A 17863-nucleotide genomic window follows, 5' to 3' on the forward strand; every position below is an offset into this window, starting at 1 on the left:
AAAATGAGATTTATGTATTAAGTATATCCACGTAGAGATAATACTCTAATTAAATAGAAAATGTTAACACAATTATGTGTATATAAAGAACGTCAAAAGCAGAGATCGCACGCAAAAGTTACGGACATCTAAAGAAAACAAATTAGCAATAAAACTGAGTTTCCGTGAATGAACTTTAAATATATTCGTAAGGTTCGCTACACATTTAGTTAAGTATTTATGAGCATGTTTTTGAACACATACTATACTTTAATATTTGATTACATTCTCGAAATATTTTTATCTCAAAGTCTTAATCGTTTATGAAATCTGTCGAGTCGCGATAACCATAATTATAACCGAATAAAAACTGCAAACACATTTTTAACATAGTTACGCCTTTTGTTAGGTAGAAACTTCTATATATTCGGAAACACCATGTTCGTGACATCTAACAAGTATGTTGTAAAATTTTGAAAGATGTCATTTTTCGTAGGATTTCTGCACTTGGTTCGAGGTCACGACACATGTCGCGTTAATAGAGGAGCCACTTGGTACATTGTAGTCACCACACTTGGCAAACTTTTGTGGCTCCAAGTTTCCAATAAATAGAGAGATATAAGATGGCCTTTTCTCCCTAAAAATTACATATAAATACATACACACACTTACTCTCTCTCTCTCTCTTTCTCTCTATGTGTGTGTGTATCCCTCTTTCTCTCTCGAATTGCACCAACAACCACTGCTTTGCCACCGCATCGCCGCTTCATGCCCCCACCGGAGCACCACCCACTACTACCTACTGCCCGGAAATGACCTCACCACCCTCCCCTAAAAGTGACCACCCAACTCCAGCGAAGAATTAACTGTGGTAGCCCCAAAAACTACCAAAACAACCACTGGCATCCCACCGCCGCTAGTTGCTGCCGTCGACCGTCATAAACAACCACTAAATTTTGCCCACTGAACCTCCTTGAACCCCTATACAAGTGTAAACTATCCATGTCCCTTTTTGACACCAGAAAACCTCTTTTTCAGCCATTTTTATTCAACAACACCATTTTTCGGTGAACTTCCGGCGACCCTTTCGCAGTCCTAACAACCAAAGTTTGTATGTTTTCCAACTCGCCTTTGCCTGATCTACAACCCTTACAAGTCTTTTCTTTGAAAATAAGTGTCATTTGTGAAGTCACGAATCCCAATCCAGTTTCCAATCTCGACAACAGTTTCTACACACGCATCAAAAGTGAAATTCACGACCGTTTTTAAACTTTTTAATACTTCGAGGAAGAGTACATGCTTTGTCTATATTTGATATATATATATATATATATATATATATATATATATATATATATATATATATATATATATATATATATATATATATATATATATATATATATATATATATATATATATATGTTTGATAATTGATAAATATGATTTTATAACTATATATCGTAATTAGGTATTAGAGTTATACCATTGCTATATATTTTTCATTGTCATTCGTTAGAATCAAATGATATGTACATTCATTTAGATGTGTATACATATTTGGTATTGTTGGTTTTACCATGTCTAAAACCTGGTTTTTGGTCAATGTACAGCCGCTATGCTGCCCTATTTTCATTAGAAGCTTTATATAGATTTTGTACATAGATAAACAGTAGTATAGTAACATTATAACTTAAAGTTTAACACATGCACTCACTCACTTTTAGAACTATCTATAGTCAGGAAAACTATATGAGTGTTCATTCATCAACTAAGAATAAAAACTTACTAAAGCCCTCTGTGATATTACCTTTAATCTTAAACAAGCGAGGAATGTTGTGTATAGATCTATATAAGTTGACACCAGCACCTGTGGTTGCTAGCTACAACCGCTAATCTTAAACGAGTGTTAACTATCCATTTTCTATCTCTTTCACGACGTCGATGAAACGTTGGTCATGTTGTTCGGCACGCCCCTTGAACTACCAAGCATATGCTTGACCTACTTATATAGCTCGGTTATAGTCTCATGATAGCCCCAAGTGCACACTAAAAGCATTTAAATAAGTTAAAGTAGGATTTATATTAATAGATTGTATACTTTTTTGGTCTACAAGGAAATTTTTATATAAGTTAAGTAAGAACTTATGCGCTGGAATTATATATATATATATATATATATATATATATATATATATATATATATATATATATATATATATATAAGTAAACATGCACACTATGATAAGTTATATAAGTACCTTTTTTCTATTATATGTTATATAAGTACCTTTTTTCTATTATATGTCAGGTAGGCACTTATACACTATGAACATAAACTTTTGGATCATGAAAGTACTTATACTACAAACCTGTGAACTCACCAACTTTATGTTGATGTATGTTCACAACGCATGTATTCTAAGGAACATAACACAATGGAGTTACCCACACCCGAATATAACTATGGGACATTTTTTTCCTATCAGCGTACTGTGTTATATAAAGTCCTTTTTCTTAAGGCATGTATTGTATATTGATATAATGATACAATCTACCTATAGATCGAAAACAATGTAATTTATATTCGGCTCGAATAGAAAATTATATTTTATGTTATTATTTTATTGATCAATGTATGTTCAATAACTGTCATCCATAAATAAGTCTCACAGCCCGGCGTTTTTGTTGCCGGTCTGGGTGTAACACATCTCTCTCTCTCTCACTTTTGCCTCCATTTTAAAGCTAGTCATTTGTGTTTGGTGTTCCTTTGTGTTTCTTCTTTAGTTCTTACTTGTTTTAAGCACTTAGATGATTATGAAACTCATGATATAAGAAAGGAACTAGCATTCCAAGGGTCCTTACTCTTGGTGGTTGATTACTTGTAGAAAAGTACGAACCCCATCAGACACATGGTTTTATATGGGTATGTATAAGGTATAAGAGTGATATGTGATGGTGATAGATTGACATTGGATTTTCTCGGGGTGCGGGTATGCTATGCCAGTGATATATGATGTAGATAGGTTGATATATGGTATAGGAGTGAGTTTGATATGGTTAGGGTTGTGGGTATCGTATCAGTTTGATATGTGATGGCGATAGGTTCATGTTTGATAGTGGTGTGGGTATGGCATAAAAGTGAAATATGATGGGGATAGATTGATATATGGTTTGATATGGGTGTGGGTATGGTATAGAAGTGGCTGAAAAAGGGTTAGGGTTGTGTGTATGGTATAGGTTTGATATGTGATGGGAATTGGTTAATATAGGGTTTGATAGGGGTGTGGGTATGGTATATGAGTGATATGTGATATGGATTGGTTTATATACAGTTTGGTATGGGTGTAGGTATGACATATGAGTGATATATGACACTGATGGGTTCATATAAGGTTTGATAGAGGTGTGGGTATGATACATAAGTTATATGGGATGGGGATAGGTTAATATAGGGTTTGACAGGGTGTAGGTATGGTATAATGTAACATCCCAAAAATGGAGATAAAATTTTCATTTTTAAAATCCAACCAATATCCATATTTGTTTACAAAAATTGTTTCCATAGATAATAGTCACATATCAGAGTATCCCAAAATCAAAAGTCGTAAAATCAGAAGGATGTGAATGATCACGCCTTTGCTTTTCCCCGATCATCTGAAATACCTGAAACATAATACTTAAACCATAATCTAAATCTTAGTGAGTTCTCCCAAAATACCACACAACGTAACATATATACAAAACACAAACTAGCTCCACAACCTATTGGTTGGATTACCCCTAGCCCATAACCTTTCGGTTGGATTGCCTTGGCCCAAAACCTTTAGGTTAGATTTCCCACAACCTACTGGTTGGATTACCCCTGGACCATAACCTTTAGGTTAGATTTCCCAGGTTTGTGACTGACAACATAAAGCAGTACAATCTGAACCCCCACCAAACTATCTCGACATATATATAACAGATAAAACACATAACAACAACCAGATAATCATGTAGATCTTAACAAATCACCATAGCAACAATAAACCAAATTGGAATACACAATCTACTGGGTCGACATTGTTGCCTTCGACCCACAAGTAGAGTGAGGAAAACTCACCTCTTAGTCTAAAAAAAATAGCTGAACATAGCACATCTTCGTAGACCAACTCTACAGGTCACCTATACCACAAATAGTGGCCTTGTCTCAATCTATGGTTCAAAATACCCAAAATACCCCTAGGTCAAATTTGGTCAAAATATGGTCAAAGTCAAAGGTTAAAAGTCAATCGAGTTGACTCAGGCTAAGTACGCCCAACGTAATCAACATGTACGCTTGTCGTACACAGAATCCAGATATGGGGGCTCCATTGCGCATGCCCAGTATACACAGTTAGTTTCCATATTCCATTAAGTGCTTATTGCTTTAATTCCTTTCATCTAAAGCCCATATCTAGTCCCAAATAGTGTTCTAAGCCATAAAGTTTCCAATTTATGATCTTGTATGGCCATTAAGGGTCAAAATCTTAAAACCCTAACTTATTAACCCATTAAGACACCATAACCTTTGCATGGTAAGAAAAGAAGGACCAAGATCAGATTTTTATCAATCTAGACACTCTAAAACGTCCAAAAGGATAAGTCATTTGGTGTATAGTAACTCATACTCACATAGACCAGGATTAAGGGGCTAATAGGAACAAAACTCCACATCTAGCAAGATCTATTGAAATAACCAACAAGTTTAGAGCTTTATACCTCTAAATGGAGCTTAAGGGCAAGATGCTTCTAGATCCAAAGAGGTATTGAGTTTCTAAGGTGAATCCACTTCCTTCTTCCTCCTTCAAGAACACCAACAACACACTATAAGGCTCAAAATGCTCACAATGGTGGATTAGGGTTTTCAAGATACGAAATGTGGATGGAGGCTGATGAGGGATGGAGTCTTGGGGAGTTAATGATGCTTAAACAAGGTTCAAACCATAAAAATTAGGGTTTGGCTTTCGACCACATACGCCCAGGGTACAAAGAGTATTCCCAACGTACTAGGCAAATATGTGATTCTCACTTAAAGCTCATTGGGACCAATTTTGCAAACAATTCCATACATAAGGGTCGAAAATGTAATTTACCTTGATTATGAATCTTACAATTATCCCCCACTTGAATCAGACTTCGTCCTCGAAGTCTGCTGCCATGAATAACATAGGGTAATGTTCTCGCATCTCCGCCTCGGGTTCCTAAGTCCATTCGGAACCCTTATGATGTTGCCATTGGACCTTGACCAAAGATACCCCGTTGTCGCGTAAGGCCTTCGTCTTCCTATCCAACATTGCCACCGGTCTCTCAACATAATTTAAGAGATCATGAAACTGAATATCATCTAAAGGAAGAACCACTGAATCATCAACCACACACTTCTGATGCTGAAAAACATGGAAGGTGTTGTTAATCTATCTAAGCTCCTCAAGCATATCTATTCGATATGCTACCCTAACAACCCTCACAATCATTCAAAATGGCCCAATATATTAGGGGCTGAAGTTTCCCCTCTTCCTGAACCGTATTACACCCTTCCAGGGTGATACATTCAGTAAAACCACGCGCCAACCTAAAATTCCAACTCGGATTGATGTCTATCGGCATAACTCTTCTGCCGACTCTGTATTGTCTATAGTCTGTGTCTGATCTGTTGAATAAGCGTTGTCATCTGAATCGATCAAACAATATCACAACATATCCTTGAGCGTCTAAATTTTCCTCTCGCTCTGGAAATCAGTCTGCAGATGATAAGTAGTGCTAAAGTGCAACCTCGTACCCAGTTCCTCGTGGAACCTCTGCCAAAATTGGGAAGTGAACCAAACATCCCGATCTAATACAATAGAAACCGAAACAACATGTAAGGTGACAATCTCATGAACATACAAATTGGCCAATTTCTCGGCTGAGGAGCTCTCCCAAATTGCCAAAAAGTGGGCACTCTTGGTCAAACAATCACTATCACCCAAATCGCATCAAACCCCTTAGTCGTTCGAGGTATCTTGGTGATGAAATCCATGGCGATCTGCTCCCATTTACACATGAGAACAACCAAAGGCTGAAGTTTTCCATGTAGCTTCTGGTGCTTGGCCTTGACCATCCGACAGGTCAAGCACCTCTCAACATAACAGGCTATCTCCCTCTTCATGGATGACCACCAATAACTAAGTTGCAAATCCCGATACATCTTGGTCGCTCTAGGGTGTATCGAAAATGTGGACTTGTGTGCCTCCTCTAGCATAGTCTTCCTGATCCCACTAAAATTTGGTACCCAAATCCGACCGCACCTGGTAAACAATCCATGACTATCGGTAGAAAAGCTATAGGTCTCACTCTTGATTCTCTCATGTTTCCAATTCTCCTTCTTAACTCCCTCGGCCTGAGACTTCCTAATAAAATCCAATAGTGGTGAATCAATATAAATCCTCATACATAGGCTACTTACGGATCAAAGAAACATCGACCACATTCACTTTCCCCAGGTGGTACGAAATCTCGCAGTCATAATCCTTGACTACGTCAAGCCACTTATGTTGTCTCATGTTGAGATTCGTCTGATCCGTGATATATATCAAACACCAGACCCCATAGAAATAATGCCGCCAAATCTTGAGAACAAACACCACTGCCCCCAACTCCAAATCATGTGTCGTATACGGAAGCATACACAATAACTCTCTCTCGCTGCATAAGACCTACCCCCAGACCAGTGATGGAAACATCACAATAAAACCCACTTCATACCAACCTCAATACTTTGAGAACTTGACCTAAGAACTGGAGACTTCTAATTAATGAGGTGTCCTAAGAACTGGACCTCCCATAACCAAAACTCACACTTTGAGAACTTGGCTTACAGTCGTTCCCCTTAAAACTCCCAATAGCTCTCGAAGGTGCTCCTCATGCTGCTCCTCACACTCGATTCATGAAATCCATAAATATCGCAGGCACATTAGTGAGCCCTAACGGAATCAGCATGAACCCGTAATGACCATAATGAGTCCAAAGCATTGTAATCTCCACTCCTCCTCTCAGACCCTCATCTGGTGATACCCCAATCTCAAATAGATCTTGGAGAACGAAGATGCACCTTGTAGCTGATCGAATAGATCATCAATCAGTGGAACTAGGTAAAGGTTTTTCACTATTAACTTGCTTAACACCCGATAATCAATACACATGTGGTGAGAGCCATCCTTCTTCTTCAAAAACAAGATCGGTGCTCCCCATGGCGAAGTCATCGGTCTGATAAATTGCTTGCCCAACAGCTCCTGAAGCTGAGAGGATGTCACACACCAAAACCAAGAATGGCGGAAACGTTCCGGGGCCGAGGACGTCATGTACAGTATCACAACAATGAATAGTAGTAAACAAGCAACAACATCATCCATTGCATTAATAATATAATTTTAATACAAGTGTGTTCTGTCAAGTTAAATAGACACCAAAATATAAATCAAAATGAAAGATGAGTCTTGAACGAGCTCCATCTTCTCTAAACCCTACATCGGTACCTGTCTACTGGTGACCTGAAGATACAAGTTATTTTGAAAGAGTTTATCAGCTTTAAAGCTGGTGAGATCATAAGTATTTTAGTGTCTATATTTGTATGAAAGTACTTGTAAGTATGTGATGTGTAAGAATGCAAAAGTTTGTGAATGTTTGTAAAAGGTTTGACTCTCCTAGAAAACCCTATGTTTCCTACTAAAAGTAGCCTTCTACCAAGGCATCAAGTGTTTGTATGTGTGTCTCTTGTAATAGTATGTATTTTCCCAAATCTGACTATCATTAACCAAAAATATAGTTTTTACATTAATGTTTATCGTGTGAATATCACAAATTGAATGCAATGGGAAAATGAAATAGTATTGTAGTGTTGTATTGAGTAACTACTGCTGTACTAACTACCTTAAACCAATTGTTATTTAAAGTACCATGTGATCGGCCTGTATCTTGCTACCGACTATAGAACGCGACGATGTAAGACGTCGGAAAAAATGACGTTTGGCACCCGTAGACTTGCAAGTCCCACTGTAGCGAGCAGCGAGGTGTAGGATAGTCAATCCAGTATAGATCTATACACAAACTCATACGCTCCCCACTTAAGGAGATTTTGCATACAAAAACGGTCATGACAGGTAATGCCATGCCCCGTTACGTGGCTCACATAACTGTAGTAATGTTCTAGTATATGTATGTGCTAGCTGTATTGTGTGTTCTCTCCCTGTCTAGCGTGTATGTATGTTCTCTCTGTATGGTATTGTTTGTTTCTCATCATAGTATTCTCTATCTGTATGTTATGTTCTCTCTGTATAGTATTGACTCATGTATGAACTGACTCTTTGTATGTTTCATTGTTCTAGTAATAGTATTAGTATCTCCCTAAACTATACCTATTATAGCTTACTAGTAATGTTGTTTGAATATATGAACATGTGTGTATACCCTTGCTACCCAAAAGTATTGATTAGAAAGGAGGAACTTTTATATCTATATAGATATACATAATATATAACAAGGATTCAAACGACCTTCGGAAAAATAACCGATACCCTAAGTCCACAACCAAACGAGGAACAGGAGGTAAGGTGAGTTATCAGTCCTAAGTCCTTTCAATCCTACTTATATAACTATATCTATAAAGATATACATTTAACAGAATATAAATGCAAAAGAAATCGAATAAAAGTATTTGACATGTAAAAGAGTTTGATAAATGTATTGGACATGTAAAAGAGTTTGTAAAACAGTTTGAAAAGTAGTTCGTTTGATAACACAGTTTGAAAGTAAGAAATCCACTTGTTTGGTAGTTATTAATCACATGTGATTGATATAATAACTAAAAAAAAACAACTTGTATCCCCCCCCCATAAAAGCATTTAAAATCATTTTAAATATTGATTAAGGGGTATGAACTCACCTGTAGTGAGTGGTTTGGATGAACGGATAGTATAGGATGCTAAGTGTCAAGTGAAGACTTGAACACACACAAGGATCCTAGTTAACATATAATAACACATATATGTATCCAATTAGTCATAAAACAACTAATTAACCAAGTTAAGACATCCTAAGACATGTAAAACACTTGATTTAAGTGCTATAAGTCCTAAGGATTGCATCTAAGGGTTGTAGGACTTGGCTATTGAGTTTAGGGTCCAAGGGTAAACTCTTTATGAGTTTACGGTTTTGGACCAACTCCATTGGAGTTTACGGTCGTAAACCCATGAGCTTACGGCCGTAAACTCATGGTTCTTTTACCATTTTGTGATTTGAAGCTTGTAAGGTCATAAGAAGCATTCCTACTTCAAGTCTAAGCCTTTGGAAGTGATTAGCGCACCATTTCACTCCTTTGTGGAGTTTACGGTCCTTGGACCATTTCTCCTTGGGTTTACGGCCGTAAACCCAAATGGTTTATGGTCTTTTTCATGTTTTAAGTCCTAAGCACATCAAGGATGATATCTAGACTAGTATCCAAGGCTTGGTAAGGGACTAGGGCACACTTTGGCCCCTTCATTAGGTTTTACGGTCTAAGAACATCTTGGACCGTAAACACCTTTGATCTTGTGTTTCTTTGTGTTTCCTAGATGCTTTAGAAGTGTAACAACCCTTATAACAAGCCAAGGTAAGAGTACTTACTATGTAGAAGCTTGAAAGGGTGTTAGAAGTCCAAGAACACTAGTGTGTGTTCTTGGTGTTCTTGGTGAAACTTGAGGATCTACACATATGGAATGATTTCACGGATGGAATCATGTAAGATCACTAGATTAAGTAAGATATCAACTTATTAGGCTAGAAACACTTACAAAGTTGAAGATCAAGAAGGAAAATCGAATGATACTTGAGAGGATTTGAGTTTTGGATCTTGAAAATGTGAAAAAGTGGTAAATATGACTAAGTGTCATATTTATACCCCCTTAGGGTTTACGGCTGTAAACACCTTGTTTAGGCCGTAAACTCTAAACTCTTGGAGTTTTGGGACTTTATTGTTGCACAATAAACCCTAGGGCATCCTCTCTCCTGTTATCTCCTGAAGTACTAGGCTTTAGAACACTCAAACTGACTCTACACAGCTCAAAAGTTAGCAGAAACTATTTTGACTTCTATTGAAGTGAATGGTTGTACATAATAGAAATTTCGGGTTGTCACATCATCCCCCCGTTAGAAGGAATTTCGTCCCGAAATTAGAGTTTAAGCAAATAAGTAGTTACAAATAACTAAGTAAAAAGACGAGGATATTTCAGTTTCATCTGATCTTCTCACTCCCAAGTGAATTTAGGTCCTCGCTTGGCGTTCCAGCGAACCTTCACTATCGGAACACGGCATTGTTTCGTTTGCTTGACCTCCCGGTCCATGATCTCTACAGGTTCTTCAACGAAGTTGAGGCTCTCGTTGATCTCGATCTCGTCGAGTGGGATTACAAGAGTCTTGTCGGACAGACACTTTTTCAAGTTCAAGACGTGGAAAGTAGAATGTACGTTACTGAGTTGGCGTGGTAAGTTAAGTTTGTAAGCTATAGGTCCGATTCTGGCAAGAATCTCGAAAGGCCCTATGTATCTTGTATTTAGCTTTCCACGCTTTCCAAAGTGTATTAAGCCCTACCCGGGTGAGACCTTTAATAGAACACGGTCGCCCACCTGGAATTCCAACGGTTTCCTTCGTTTATCAGTGTAGGTTTTCTGTCGGTCTCTAGAGGCTTTCAGTCGTTCACGAATCTGAATGATCTTCTCTGTCGTTTCCCGAATGATCTCCGGACCCGGGAGAGTGCTTTAAGGAACTCGTCCTTTCGCTAACTGGGTATCACCCACCTCAGCCCAGCACATAGAGGATCTGCATTTTCGGCCATAGAGGGCCTCGAATGGAGCAGCCTTTATGCTGGTGTGATAACTGTTGTTGTAGGAAAATTCGACAAGGGGTAGATGAGTATTCCATGCTTTTCCAATGTCGATCACACATGCTCGCAACATTCCTTCCAAGGTTTAGATAGTCCTCTCACTTTGTCCGTCGGTCTGTGGATGGTAGGTGATGTATGTAAAATGCACTGGTTTTATTCCTACTTTAAAAATATAGATTGAGCACACAAAGGCAGTGAACCTGTCTTTTAGTGGTATAGTTGAATAAGTAGGGTGTCGAACTCAGGGAACAGAAATTAAACTAATAACTAATTTTAACTAAACAAGTAATAAAAGTAAAGGGTTTTCTCTAGTTTTACAAGACTAGAAACTTAAACACACCACCTAACACGCAAGTAAAAATTCACCAAATTTGATAAAAAGGGTTTCTGTTTACGTCCAACCAATTCACTCCTATGGTTAATTTTATGGTAAAGTAATAAATTAATTGTTATTGGTTACCAACTATAGTGATTAGATTCGCATTCGCTATTACCAACCCTTAGGAAATTAATTAATTCAAGCAGTGATCAAGTGTTTAAACTAATTAACTCCCTAGTTCAATTATTTGGTTTAAATAAGATTTGTAATTGGTTAATCAAATTAGTAATTCAACTAACCTCTTGTTTGTTGGTGTCTCAAACAAGCTCATACATTAATTTACTCATTCTCTAATTAATCCTAGTTTCATATTCACTAATCCTTGGCATATAATGAAGTGTTCACATAAATCATATGAGGTTAACAATTAAGAGATGTTCATGCAGCCTAATTGTCTTCCTATTAACAGAAAATAGTTATGGTTAATGTATAAGGGTCTTTACCAAACTTAACTTAATAAAATCACCAATAATCAATCAATCAAAGTATAAGTCAAACCATAGGAGTAATTTGGTCTTTCCTAAACAGAAACTACGAAAATTTAGCTCATGATTACAATAAAAGAGAAGCTAAAAACGAATTTAGTTGATCTAAACATGATTCACTTCTAAGAATAAGTGGAAAATTTAACCTAATTCGCCTTGAGTCTTCTAAAGATCAAACATTAGGGTTCTTCAGGTCTCCAAGGGTTTCCTCAGTCGCAAGTACTTCTCCAGAGATGCCAAAAAAACTCCCTCATTCGGAATTAGATCCTCTATTTATAATTATCTTAAAACAGGGGCAACTCGGCGAGTAAGTATCCAACTCGCCGAGTTCCTTTGAGAAATACGTGTACGGCAAGGATTCCTGGTCATTACTTCGCGAACATTCATAGGAACTCACCGAGTAGCTTCTGGACTCACCGAGTAGCTCCAGGTTTGTTCTTCTTTCTTCATTCTCCAGCTTCTGATTGCTTCTCCTTCTTCCTTTTTGCTTCCAAGCATGTCTTCTGGACTGAAAATATAATTTAGACATTATTAAGTACCTTTTGTCCATATTATGCAAATAATTAGCTAATAATTGATAAAATCTGTACTAAACACATGGCTAAATATGCACATATCAAAATACCCCACACTTGACTTTTGCTTGCCCCCAAGCAAAACCGAATTTTAGCATACTAGAATCACATAAGACAATTCCAATTGAACCCAGCCATTATGCCAAGACTGCAACGCATGCATTTGTGTCTAAAATTTTCCTAAAGACCCCCCAATACTCTAAATACTCACAATCCTCATAAACATTCGCCCACTTATTCCGAACAATGCTCATTTTATGCATCCCTCCGAATCCATCCGTAGAAAACTTCCTAATCCTCAAGGTATTTTTGGTTGAGCAACCCAAGCATACATAATCTACAAAATTACAATTTATGTTACCACTATGAAGCTCTTTGGAATTCTTCACTTCTTGGACATTTGATCTGATGGGTTTTGAGCATTCTAACACTCCTAAGTGTACATGCAACCCTAAATACCTTGGATCTATGTTTTCTCTATTCTACATCCAAATATGATTATCCAAGGTATTATCCTAACTAGCATACCAAAACATTGATAATAGGATACTAAAATAGATAGAATACATACCTTGTTGTTGTTGCTTGAGTCCATGAAGCTTGAGTGCCTAGTGCCCCAAGTGTGACACCTCAAATGGTTCACACAACATCATGAACTCTTGGAATAACCATGAGAAGAAGACATACATGTTCAAATCGGCTAGCCCTCAAAATATGTATCACTAGTGCCAATTTCTTGAACTAAAGGGGTTCTTATATAGTGTGGCTATTATAGTTATGGACCTAGACACTAATCCAACAGTCTCCCACTTGGATAAGTCTAAAACTATTATTGCGTATGACTTCAGGAACCAACTGGCAATCGTAGCTCTCAAAAGCCGATGTCGAACTCTGACCTTGTAGATGAACTCTGACCTTTGTCAATGACTTGTCCATTAGATAAGGGATCATATATTCCTCCATTCTAGATATCATATGGACTGAGACATGGATTATAATCATTCTCTCTGTCCATTTGTTGTTTCCCGATTTCCGATTTATGACGACTGACTAATTGAACAAATCAAATCAGTCCTGGCTCGGCCGAGCACTTCCATTTGTCATCATCAAATCATCGAGGGGCCCACAGATATCGCTTTTATCCCGAAGGTAAAAGGAATGGATAAACTTCGACTCATATGGCTTGTTCTACTACTTGTTGAATCATACACAAAGGCACGTTTTATAACACCAAGTTACCGAATGCGTTTTCGTACAATCAATGTACAACCAACTCATAGTAACAACTCATATCTCTAGGTTTGAAGAATATAAGATATTATCGTCTCATGATTACTCGTGATAAAATCCATGAAGTGATTCCAATGAGCGCGGGTTGAATCCAATATTCAGAACTTATGAGCACTCATGAGTGTTGTAGCCCCTTGTCCAACATCTTAGACCTCTACAAGCCAACCCATGACAGTCTTGATTCATATCTACTTCCAACATATGACCGACTGTGGATAGTTTGAATAACTTAGTCAATCAGGAAGAACGACCTAGTTATTCTGGAAGTGAAAACATGCAAAATGAAACACAATAATAATAGAATCTAATACGGTATCAAAACCTATGAACATAAATAAAACACCTTTTATTTATCACCATATGATTATACATTATTCATTGTATACTGTTTCAGCTATCAACTTTCTTCTTGAATTTAAAACAATAGTTGTCCCATGCTCCAAGCATGTACACTATGTTTTCTAAACACTAGTCATGCCATACACCAAGTATGCATACTATGTTTGTATATGATCTTCACTTTGTGAATTAGATCAATTGAACATAACTCCAATGATCCTCTTTCACAGTCCTAAATCCTTACTGCAAATGCAAGAATTCCAAATTCATGCCATTTACTGAAATCTGTTAGATTCTAAACTTATATGCATTGATCCTCCTGTAAAGATTATGCACAGAGTCAGAAAGACTTGACAACAACCATTACAGAGCATTCCAAAGGAGATCAGCTCCTTGGAAATATCCTTCTTGCATTAAGTTTCCTAATCTTACACAGATTGAATAATTTCTAGCTTTAAAACATTTCCAGATTCCATTTTGACTATCACTTCTGAACAAGAGTTGCCTCCTTACAGATTATGTCAATATGGTCCTTCCAGAATTAACACTATACTTCCAACTATCCTTGAGCAACCAATCTTTGGTAAACCTTAGATTGTCCTTGACAATTGCTTAATCCTTTTAGTCATATCCAGTTCTAGACCTTTTCCCTTCTTAATGCCCCAAGCATTTGGAAAATTTTGGAAAGGATAAATATAGCACATGTAATCGATCCTATATCCGAAGCATATGGGACTCGAGTCATGATGTCTCACATAAAGACTAAACCAGTCTTTTGCTATAACATTACCATTTCTATTTGCCAAGTTCTCATAATTCAGATTATGAAAAGGGATGCCGTAATCATAATCGAATTTTAGAACGCAAATAATGGACCCATATATAGAATTTCCTTATGTTGAGTCATATATATATCCTTGACTAAATACGACTAAAATCTCAATCTAAGCTTTTAGAATTGAAATGAAGTATAATTTTCTCTCCCTTAATTATAGCAAAACAACTTTTTCAACCCCTGCAGCCTCACGAATTGAAACTTTTGTTTTCTATAATTAGCATTGCTAACTTGCAACCTTTATCATAATTATCATGCTCCCACTAACATGATGATTATTAGCATAACACTTATGCTCCCACTAGCTTTGACATGTAATCAGAAATCAGCTGGACTTCTAGAAATCAATACTTTATTGACTTTCTTACCAAAGTTCAAATTTCTGATACTAGATTGATTTGATAAAACTTTATCAATATCATACACCTTATCTTAGATAGCTCACAGGTGTGTCTAAACAATTTTAAGAACTATGAAAAGGGATGCCGTAATCATAGTCTCGATTGTTTAGACGTTTACCACTTCTCACAAGTCCATGTTAGTGTGCTGGTTAACCACACACGCTCCACTAACGACTTTGAGAATGCAAATATGACAATTGCTATCTAGCTAAAATCTACTTAGTGAATGTGTTTCCTCACCATCATTTTCATGAATCGGAGAGAAACCTTATGACACTTAGATTTTATGGTGTATGAGTTCCTATCCATATGAATTTTGTCAAAACCATAATCACAAGACAAGGTTACTGACAAATCCACACTTATATGGATTAAACTTGTGCAATCTTAAATTCTTGCCATTTGGCAGCTCAAGGGCCTGCCATTGCTTCCAAGTAGCTGTGCAACCAATTGAGAACTCTCAGAACTCCTATGCAAAGCCAACTTGAATAGGCACAGACATGTCGACACGATAGGTTATAAACCTCAAGTCGTGTGCTAGTGAAGAACTTCAGGTTTTATTCTTGATTAGTTCTTGAGACTTTCAAGACCTTTAAGACTCCCACTGTCCTCTTGACATATAAGACTTTCTTGTCAGATATTCAAGAGATAGTGTGGATTCTAATCAAGACAAACACTTCACACAATTGGCCTTAGTTGGTCTTTGTTTTATCCAAAACATCACAACTTACCAATTTCAAATGTACAAGAGTAGAAAACTTTTACTCTTACATTTGACAAGTGTTTTAAACCTTTTTTAAAACATGTCACTCAAGTTACAATCTTAGAGTATAACTCTAAGAATTGTTTTTGGAATGAAGTATAAATCATCTTCTTGATTTAACCACTTCAACAATTCATAGCTCCTCTTCTTAGCTACCAGAATGCACTTAGAGGATGAATTGTGATAAGGTCTCTAAATCATTAAGATGATTATATAACATGATACTAAAGTACTCTCCCATCTTTTCAGATTTTAGAAACTTTTATCTTTCTGCCTAAGTTGATTCTTCTTATTCGCTCTGCCATACATTGAAACCTTTTCCAATGTCTCAGAATTACACTTAAGCTTGTAAGTATAACCATATTTACTGAATTTTAGTAAATAATGACGAATAGTCTTAACGATTATTTGTGGTGGGCTTGATCAGGGATGAATCTTCACGAAAATATGGATAAAAGCTGCAGTGAATGTGCCCAAAACAGATCTTGAGAGTGAAACGTTGAGGTACTCGGCGAGTCAACCGTGAACTCGGCGAGTAGACCGGACTCCAGTAGAAAATCGTGGAATTGCACATAAACTCGGCGAGTACCGTAGGTGCACTCGGCAAGTTGAACGCTGAGTCGAAAATTAATTTTCCTGCTGTTTATCCTTGGCTGAGATGCTGAAAGAGGACACTTCAGTGACTCTTCTTTTATTTTCTTCAGTAATAACGCATTTTGTCAATCTTATTCCTAATGGACTCAACCTTAAATGTAACATTTCACAATCTCATCTAAACCAACCCTCACTTTAGCCCTGACCAATTAGACTCCTAAATGCATCCTAATCTTCAAACCTGAAAAACAAACAACCACAAGTGAAAGAAAACAAACAAGATCCTAATTAATATTCGGGTACATCAAAGTTCAAACATCAAACAAAACAAAATAAAAATAAAAACATCCAAATAAAAAAACAAATTTCAAGCTTCTTCTTCCATGTCCTCTCCTCCTGCTCCACTTCCACTTGCTTGGTTGTTCCTCCTTTGCATAAGCTCCTCCCAACTCATTATCTATGGATATCCGGGCCTGGGCCTTGGAGCAATGTTCATTTGTTGAAAGAGATAAGTGGATGACTCATTATTATAGTTAACACCTCGGCCAATATCATCCAAATACCTCCTATACTCCACATTATTCCACCCCTCATCCTCGTCTTCCACCGGGATAATTGGTGGGTCTTCTCGGGCCCGTTCCCTCATTTGCCTAAGTCTTCTTCCCGGCTCCTTGGGAACAATCACCTCATCTTCAAGTGGGATTGCATATGAATCCCCAAACTTCTCCACAATCCTTGCCCTCCGGAATAATGTAGTGCTAAATGGAGGACGAGAAATTACTGTTAATGCCCTTGCCTCTTGCATATCCAAAACCGCATACGATCTTGCTAGTCTTGTAACAAACATACCCCCATTAATTTTTGAGGTAATCTTTTCCTTCACCGCTCCATCCGCAAGATATTTTGCCAAACAATAAGGCAAGTTGCAAAAAACTTCCGGGGTGATTATGCTCCACAAGTAGAAAATATCGAGAGTAGGGACTTTGTCATCATCCTTCCTCATGTTGATGGTGCTAGCAATGAGGCGGTGGATGAGACGATGGATCGGAGAACGGATATGGCCTTCCTGAGCAGAAGAGGGAATATAAACCTGATTTGCAATACTATTCCACCAAGTGGAGGCAACGACTTCCTCGGGAAGATCCTTATGACATTGCTCCAAAAAAATTTCAAAGTCCTCCGACATAATGACGTTTTGATCATAAAGACCTACCCTCCAAGCAAGTTCTGCTACACTGCACTGGCGCAGCTCCCCTCCAAGGCAAAAAGTGATAACATTTGGGTTATAGTATTCACTACCACCCC

Source organism: Lactuca virosa, chromosome 4 (genome assembly GCF_052849685.1).
Source record: "Lactuca virosa cultivar CGN04683 chromosome 4, Lactuca_virosa_CGN04683_v6, whole genome shotgun sequence".
Taxonomy (NCBI): domain Eukaryota; kingdom Viridiplantae; phylum Streptophyta; class Magnoliopsida; order Asterales; family Asteraceae; genus Lactuca; species Lactuca virosa.